Source organism: Schistocerca serialis, chromosome 7 (genome assembly GCF_023864345.2).
Source record: "Schistocerca serialis cubense isolate TAMUIC-IGC-003099 chromosome 7, iqSchSeri2.2, whole genome shotgun sequence".
Taxonomy (NCBI): Eukaryota; Metazoa; Arthropoda; class Insecta; order Orthoptera; family Acrididae; genus Schistocerca; species Schistocerca serialis.
The window spans coordinates 575,412,673-575,420,016 of NC_064644.1; the positions used below are offsets into that span (position 1 = coordinate 575,412,673).

A 7,344-nucleotide genomic window follows, 5' to 3' on the forward strand; every position below is an offset into this window, starting at 1 on the left:
GCATGCAATTAGAACTGGTAGTTGAGAAACTGGAAGAAGAACACCGTACGGCTAAAGTTAATGGTTACTCGTTGTTGAAGAAGAGGCCGTTATCATTATTCCCGCATAATGCATAACATCGCACCACTTGTAGCTCACTTCGAAGCAAGATCGAGTTAATTAGTTTATCAGGCGTGGACGCAATATTTTCAACATTATAGTATTTCTAGTCAAATCGTAACTAACCTGTATTCTGAAACTTCCTGGCAGATTAAAACTGAGTGCCGGATCGAGACCTCTGCCTTTCGCGGGCAAGTGCTCTACCATCTGAGCTACCCAAGCACGACTCACGTCCCGTCCTCACAGCTTTACTTCTGCCAGTACCTCGTCTCCTACCTTCCAAACTTTACAGAATCTCTCCTGCGAACCTTGCAGAACTAGCACTCCTGGAAGCAAGGATATTGCGGAGACATGGCTTAGCCACAGCCTGGGGGATGTTTCCACATTGAGAAATTCACTTTGCAGCGAAATGTGCGCTGATATGAAACTTCCTATCAGATTAAAACTGTGTGCCGGACCGAGACTCGAACTCGGGACCTTTGCCTTTCCCGGGCAAGTGCTCTACCAACTGAGCTACCCAAGCACGATTCACGCCCCCTCCTCACAGATATACTTCCGTCAGTGAAGTTTGGAAGGTAGTAGACGAGGTACTAGCGGAAGTAGAGCTGAGAGGAAAGGACCTGAGTCGTGCTTAGGTAGCTCAGTTGGTAGAGCACTCGCCTGCGAAAGGCAAAGGTCCCGAGTTCGAACCTCGGTCCGGCACACAGTTTTAATTTGCCAGGAAGTTTCATATCAGCGCACACTCCGCTGCAGAGTGAAAATCTCATTCTGAAAACTTGTATTCTACTCATTATCCTTATTCACCAACCCTCGTTTGGATCCTATTCTTTCACCGTTATTGCAGAGTGAATTTCTAGGAAAAGAGATAATATTTCCACTATGAGAAATTAAATTGCACTTACTATATACCTTAAATGTGACTATGTGCGGGCTGTAGTCGGCGCAGTGCCTGTTCCTCTGGACATGCATGCATGTCCGAAGGAACTTTGCATCTTAATCAGAGTAATACAGGCACTGCAATATCGTATTTATCTGTTGAAGCCAGGTAAGTGACTTTCCAAGTACAATGTCTGACCTGTACGGGAATACACATAATGGATGTACGAGTACAGGTCGTATACGCACGGTTGACGACGTATGGGTCCGGCTGTGAGTCGTGCATGGGTAGCCAAATAGTCAGGCGACCGTTCCCAATAAGCGGGAAATCCGAGTTGGAGTCCCGGTCCGGCACAGCTTATCATTGTCTGCAACTGATGCTAGTCCTTGTTTGCAATTGCGAAGTCATTTAATGTATATTATATAAGTAGAGACAGTGTAAAGTAAAAGTAACTTCAAACTACTGGTAAATTAAAGTGAAAATTCAATTTTGGACAAAAACGATCAATTTTTTTTGTCAAGTATTTCATGTGTTTTAATTTAGGTAATAATGATGTTGCAAAGCGTTTGTTATTAGTTAATGATATTATTATGACCTTTTCTGAAGTAGTATCCACCATAAAACAGTGATCAGTCGTGGGTATTTGCTTCACAAACTTGACGACGAGAGCATTGCATTGTCGGTTGTAATTAGAGTTCCCAGACGTACGGTTTTAGCCAGAACAATACCGAATTTTCCCGCTTTCTTCCGGGTACGGTGCAAATCTCTAACCGTACGCCAAATGTTCCAATTTTGAACACGAGGCATAATGACTTACATTTTTTTAATCTTCCAGTACCAAATATTACGATGCAGATTACATTTGTCATGCAAGGGCGCGCACGTGATGGCAGCTCAACTGAGAGTGAGACGGATGTGACGTCAGAAGCAGAACTGCGTTGTGAGCAGTCTGTTAACAAAGAGATCAGAGAGGTCTACCTTGTTCTGGCGCGGCAGAATCGGTCGACTTCGGCCTGCTCATGTTTTGTGTCGACAGCTGCCAACCCCAGCGATCCAACACAGAACCTTGAGTTGTAGTCATTGCTAAGTGATTGTTGTGGTGCGTTCATTTTATTTCCAAAATGTAAGTTTTAGTACTGGCTCTTTTCAATTTCGAATTGTCTATGACGCGGAATTAGGAACAATAAAGCACCGTGATTCGACATGAAACTATCAGTTCCGATTGCAGCCTTGCTTGGGCCTACATTGAGACCGGTAAGTAAGTTCGAGCGCAGTACTACCACTGCGTGACGGAAGTGCGGCTTGTCGTCCCCATCAGAATTTTTCTTGTTTTTGTGAACAAGCTGTATTTGCACTCCATGCAACAAGGCACAATTTTTCGTCCATTTCGGCAGCAGGTTCAACGCTTTATCGCAAGCCATCGTATATATTACGTTTTACAACTTATTTCCTTGTGGAAGTAGTCTCTTCGAAATGGATGGGACTGTGACGAATTCTACGAAAAGAAGATCAGATACTCAAACCAGCACATACCGGAATAGAAGATTGCAAGTGCATCGTTGGGACGTAGAATTTCCATCATTGCGGCCAGTTCCAGGACATATACACAAAGCAAGCTGTACCTTACGTGTTGGAAAAGCTGGAGAGGGATTTTCGATTTCACACGGCGGCGTTAACTGATGTTAGTCATCATTTTAACATTGTCAACCACAAATGTAAACGCTTAACATCGGTACAAACCACACCGATGAAAAGTGGACTCCGTTGAAGCACACACGGTATGTAGTAGATGCATGCTAATTTCAACATTTTCAAGATAATAATACCTTTTTAGGCAATTATAAAAAGATGCTATTGTTAGAGCTTCTTTTTTCGTTTTCAGATAACAGCGTCTGAGCTTACATTCGCATTTCACACAGTTAAACATCATCTTAGCTATGGCAGCACTGACTGCATTTAAAAATATATTCTCAGTTATTCCCAGATTCGACAATTGCAAATAAAACGGTAAAACAAAATATGAGGCATTAATAACTAGTGTTTTGGGACCAAATAGCATCAGTAATTGAACTAAGAAACTGAAAAATAAGTTTTTTGGTGTGGAGTTTGACGCTTCCAACAAAAGCAATCAACAGTGTTATCATATTTGTGTAAGGTTCGTTGATGTGCAAGCAGGCGTGTCCCATAGAATTCTAGATTTTTATGAGGACTCTGGTGAATCTTCATCTGAAATGTCTGAGCAGATCCTGTAAAGGAGTTGAAGTGACCCAGGTTTCAAGTTTTATTGCAGACAATACAAATGCAAACTATGGGAAGAATAACTCTGTTTATGTTCACTTAGAAAAGGAAAATCGTGCTATAGTGAAATCATACTGCTGCGCGCATATAGTCCATAATTGCTGTAAATCTGGTATGAACGCTATGTCAATAGGTACTGAAATGTTAGTAATTAAGACTTTCAACTATTTCTCAAATTCAGTTAAAGGATATCTCAGTTGAAAGATTTCTTTCAGTTTGTTAATATAGAATATAATGCTTTGTTGTTCTAAAGAATGCCATAGAAAGATTTTTAAAAATCTTCCTGCAGTTATATCATACTTTTCTAGATTAGATGATTGCCCCAGCTTCATTAAAAACAACTTGATAGCTATGTCTCGTTCAGGAAAACAACTTATTTTAGTGGAATTATATCTACAATTTTCCTTGCACTTAACTGACATTTTTGCGAAGTGTGTACTCAACTTAGAGAAAAATGAACTGACAATTTGTGGAGTAGACTGTGTGATGGTGGAAACAAAATGCAGTTAGAACATAGGATAAATGATTTGTTTTTTGGTTATTAGGTGCAACAGTTGCTAGATAAATTGGAAGACCTGATCCCAGGTGAAAAAGAAAAACACAACTGGAAGAATCCAGACATATATATGAAGTTAGTCTGAAATATTTAAATAAATGGTTTGATTTTGATGAGAGTAACGTTTTGTTCTTATTGGATTGCACATAACTTGAAAAAGAAAAAACAATTTCAAAATATTTTGAAATTAACCGTATCACTTTGTACTGTTGACTTCCTGAGCGCAGATAATATATTCTCAGAGGTCACTATGGTTTCTGTTTTGCTTTATTAACAAATATTAACAAAATTGTGGTTTCTGTTGCCACTCATTGCTCAGTAAACTTCATATTCTAGAGTGCAAAGATTATCTGATACTTCACAAGTGTATGACATCTGTTGTGTAGTTTAGTTTGATTAGACACTTAGACAGAGGAAGCATTTCTGTGTTAATAGTTTCATACACCTATGCCATTCTCCAAAAGTTACTCATGAAAGGTTCCTTCGTGAAAGTACAAAATCCAAGTGGAGTAACAGCCGAATTTATTTACTGAACTGTCATAACTAGTGAAATATTATATGAAAATTGCTGTCATCAACACAATGTAGAGGACATAAGAAGGGAAATTATATGGTGTGCTGTAAACATTATTTTAAGAAATTACTGTAAAAAAGAAAAATAATGGGATTGAGGGAGACACGTGGAAAAGCACTGGAAAAAGAACACTTGAGACTTTCTGCCACGGTTTGAAATAAACAACCTTCTATGTTTAATCTGCATCGCTTACTTTCCTCATGCCTACCACATCCTTCTAAAACTTTATTTATTTACCAGCAGTCTGCATTAAATTGTCTTGATCCAAAAACGGAATGAAACTTTAAAGCATCATGTGTTCAGCTCTTAATGTGCTAAAGATATGATGTTATATTCTGACATCAAATGTGGTTCGTCACCTCAGTCATGTTAAGCGGACAAAGAAAGTCTCAATAGTTTAGCAACACTCTGACATCATATGACTTTGGTTGGTTTTGTTAGTATATGCGATAATAGACCTCCACCTCAAAGATGGCTACATTGGCACCCCTGTCAATATCAAACCTACTAACCACCGGCAATATCTCCACTTCGACAGCTGCCACAAGTTCCATACCAAAAAGTCCCTTCTATACAGCCTAGCCACTTGCGGTCATCAAATCTGCAGTGACGAGGGTCACTCTGAGGCCTTCACAGACTGTAATTATCCTCCCAACCTTGTACGAACAGAAATCTCCCATGCCTTATCTTTCCAGTCTCTCACTACCTCCCAAAGTCTCACCGTCCAGCTACAGAGGAGTATTCCCCTCGTAAATGAGTACCAGCCAGGACTGGGGCAACTGAATTACATTCTCCACCAGGGTTTTGACTCCCTTTCATCGTGCCCTGAAATAAGAAATGTCCTGCCCACTATCCTTCCAACCCTTTACACAGTGGTGTTGCACTGTCCACTGAACATCACAATATACTCCTCCAACCCGACACAACCCTTACTACCAACCCCTTATCTCATGGCTTATATCCCTGTAATAGACCTATGTGCAAGACTTGTCCCATATGTCCTCCCACGACCATCTGCTCCAGTCTGGTCATAAACATCACCTATCCTATCAAGGGCAGGGCCACCTGTGAAACCAGTCATGTGATCTACAAGCTAAGCTGCAAAAACTGTGATGCATCCTATGTGGGCGTGACAATGAACAAGGTGTCTGTCTGCATGAATGGCCACTGACAAACTGTGGCCAAGAAAAATGTGGGCCATCCTCTTGCTGAGCACATCGCCTAACAAGACATCCTTCATTTCAATGACTGCTTCACAGCCTTTGCCATATGGATCCTTACAACCATCACCAGGTTTTCTGAATTGTGCAAGTGAGAACTCCCCACAGTATATCCTACATTCCCGGAACCCTCCTGGCCTCAACCTTCGTTAGTCATTGTCCTCACCTATCCAGCTCCTTCTCTGTTCCCATTGCAACACTACACAGCCCTCATTGCACAAACACACCCAGTCTTTTTACTTCTCTCCTTTTCCAGTGCCCCCCTCCCCCCTACCTGTCCCCTGCCCACTGTCTAACCTCCCGACTGCACCTAGCTGCTATACCCTCTCTGCAACTCGTCCCTGCATGCTCCCCAGCAGTACTTCACTGTCCCTCACCCCTACCCTGCTATCTCTTCCCCTCTCCACCCCAGCTTGCTCTCTACCTCCACCCAGTTGTCACTCCTATCATGCACTGCTGCTGCTGCTGGAAGTGTGGCTTCAGCTGCCAGAGACTGGAGTCATGAGTGAGTGTGTGTGTGTGTGTGTGTGTGTGTCTGTCGTCTATTTTTGCCAAAGGCCTTGTTGACTGATAGCTTATTCTGTGACAGTATTTCTGTTGTGCCTATCTACGACTCAGTATCTCCACCATATGGTGAGTAGCAATGTTGCTTTTCATAATACTGTTACATTCCATCCTCGATTTACCTCTGTTTGAGGTTCATTTATTATTAGTTATAGGAACTCTACTGTTCACAGGATCTGGACATTCTTTCTCTGAGAGAGATCAAATGAAGGTACTAATTCGGCTGTATCCACATTCAGTGTTAAAAGTTTCGTCGACATATCGGAGGACAGATTGGAATTATCGCAGACCACGTCAGCATGTTTTTCCCAAGGTGCTCCATTATTTGCCATTGGTACAATATTTTTAACGCTGTTGAAGGAATCAATGTTATTTAGTTGACTTTGTTTACTGTAAAACGAACCACCAAATAATTCCACGTATCATTGATTAGGCAAAAATCTGTTGTATCCTTTAATGCATTACATTGTTGTTGTTGGTTATTCTATTATTATTGCAGTAATAACGCTGCCCCTGTTGATGGGACCGTTAACCCAAACAGTTATCTTCATGAAATTTTGTACTCTTATTGTACTGGTTCTTGTTGTTTCAATACATCTTACCGAGTTCACCCATCTTTATCAAAAATTTTGTTATTTTAAAATCGTATTGTCCTACACTGATATGACCTCGGACTTTCCAAGACAATTTTCTGAGCAGCATTGTAGTAGACGTCCTTAAGTTCCTAAACCTTTTATGTTTACAAATTTCCTGCACAGTTTGTCACACTAATATCTCATATTCTTTTCTCGGCCTGGTTGGCATGGAGGAGAATCGAAGAATTCCCACTAGACTAGTATATCGTATGACCAGTATTCAGCCTAAAACTAATCTAAAATTTCGCAAGGTTTTGTTGCTCGAACCAGTGCCAGTGCCAGTGCCAGTGCCAGTATCTCCACTGAGTTTCGTTTTCACGATTACAACACGGTTCTTTTCAGGGAGTTCTGCAGGGATTAATTCCGTGGATGCATCCATAAAGGGTAGTATATTAGTAGTAGTAGTATGGTAGAGGTAGTCGTCGTCGTCGTCGTCGTCGTCGCCGCCTAAATGGTAACACTAGCAGTGGAAGCGGTCATTAGGAATGCTAGGTGTGTGAACATTAAAACGGAAGGGAAGG

General features: G+C 41.3%; 1 non-coding gene across 1 annotated transcript; it reads right to left on the reverse strand.

Annotated features, from left to right (window-relative positions):
* Window positions 1–548: 548 nt before the first annotated feature.
* On the reverse strand, window positions 549–623 carry Trnas-gga (transfer RNA serine (anticodon GGA)). Its single transcript has one exon. It is a non-coding gene; the product is annotated as a tRNA-Ser (tRNA).
* Between the last annotated feature and the right edge of the window lie 6,721 nt (window positions 624–7,344).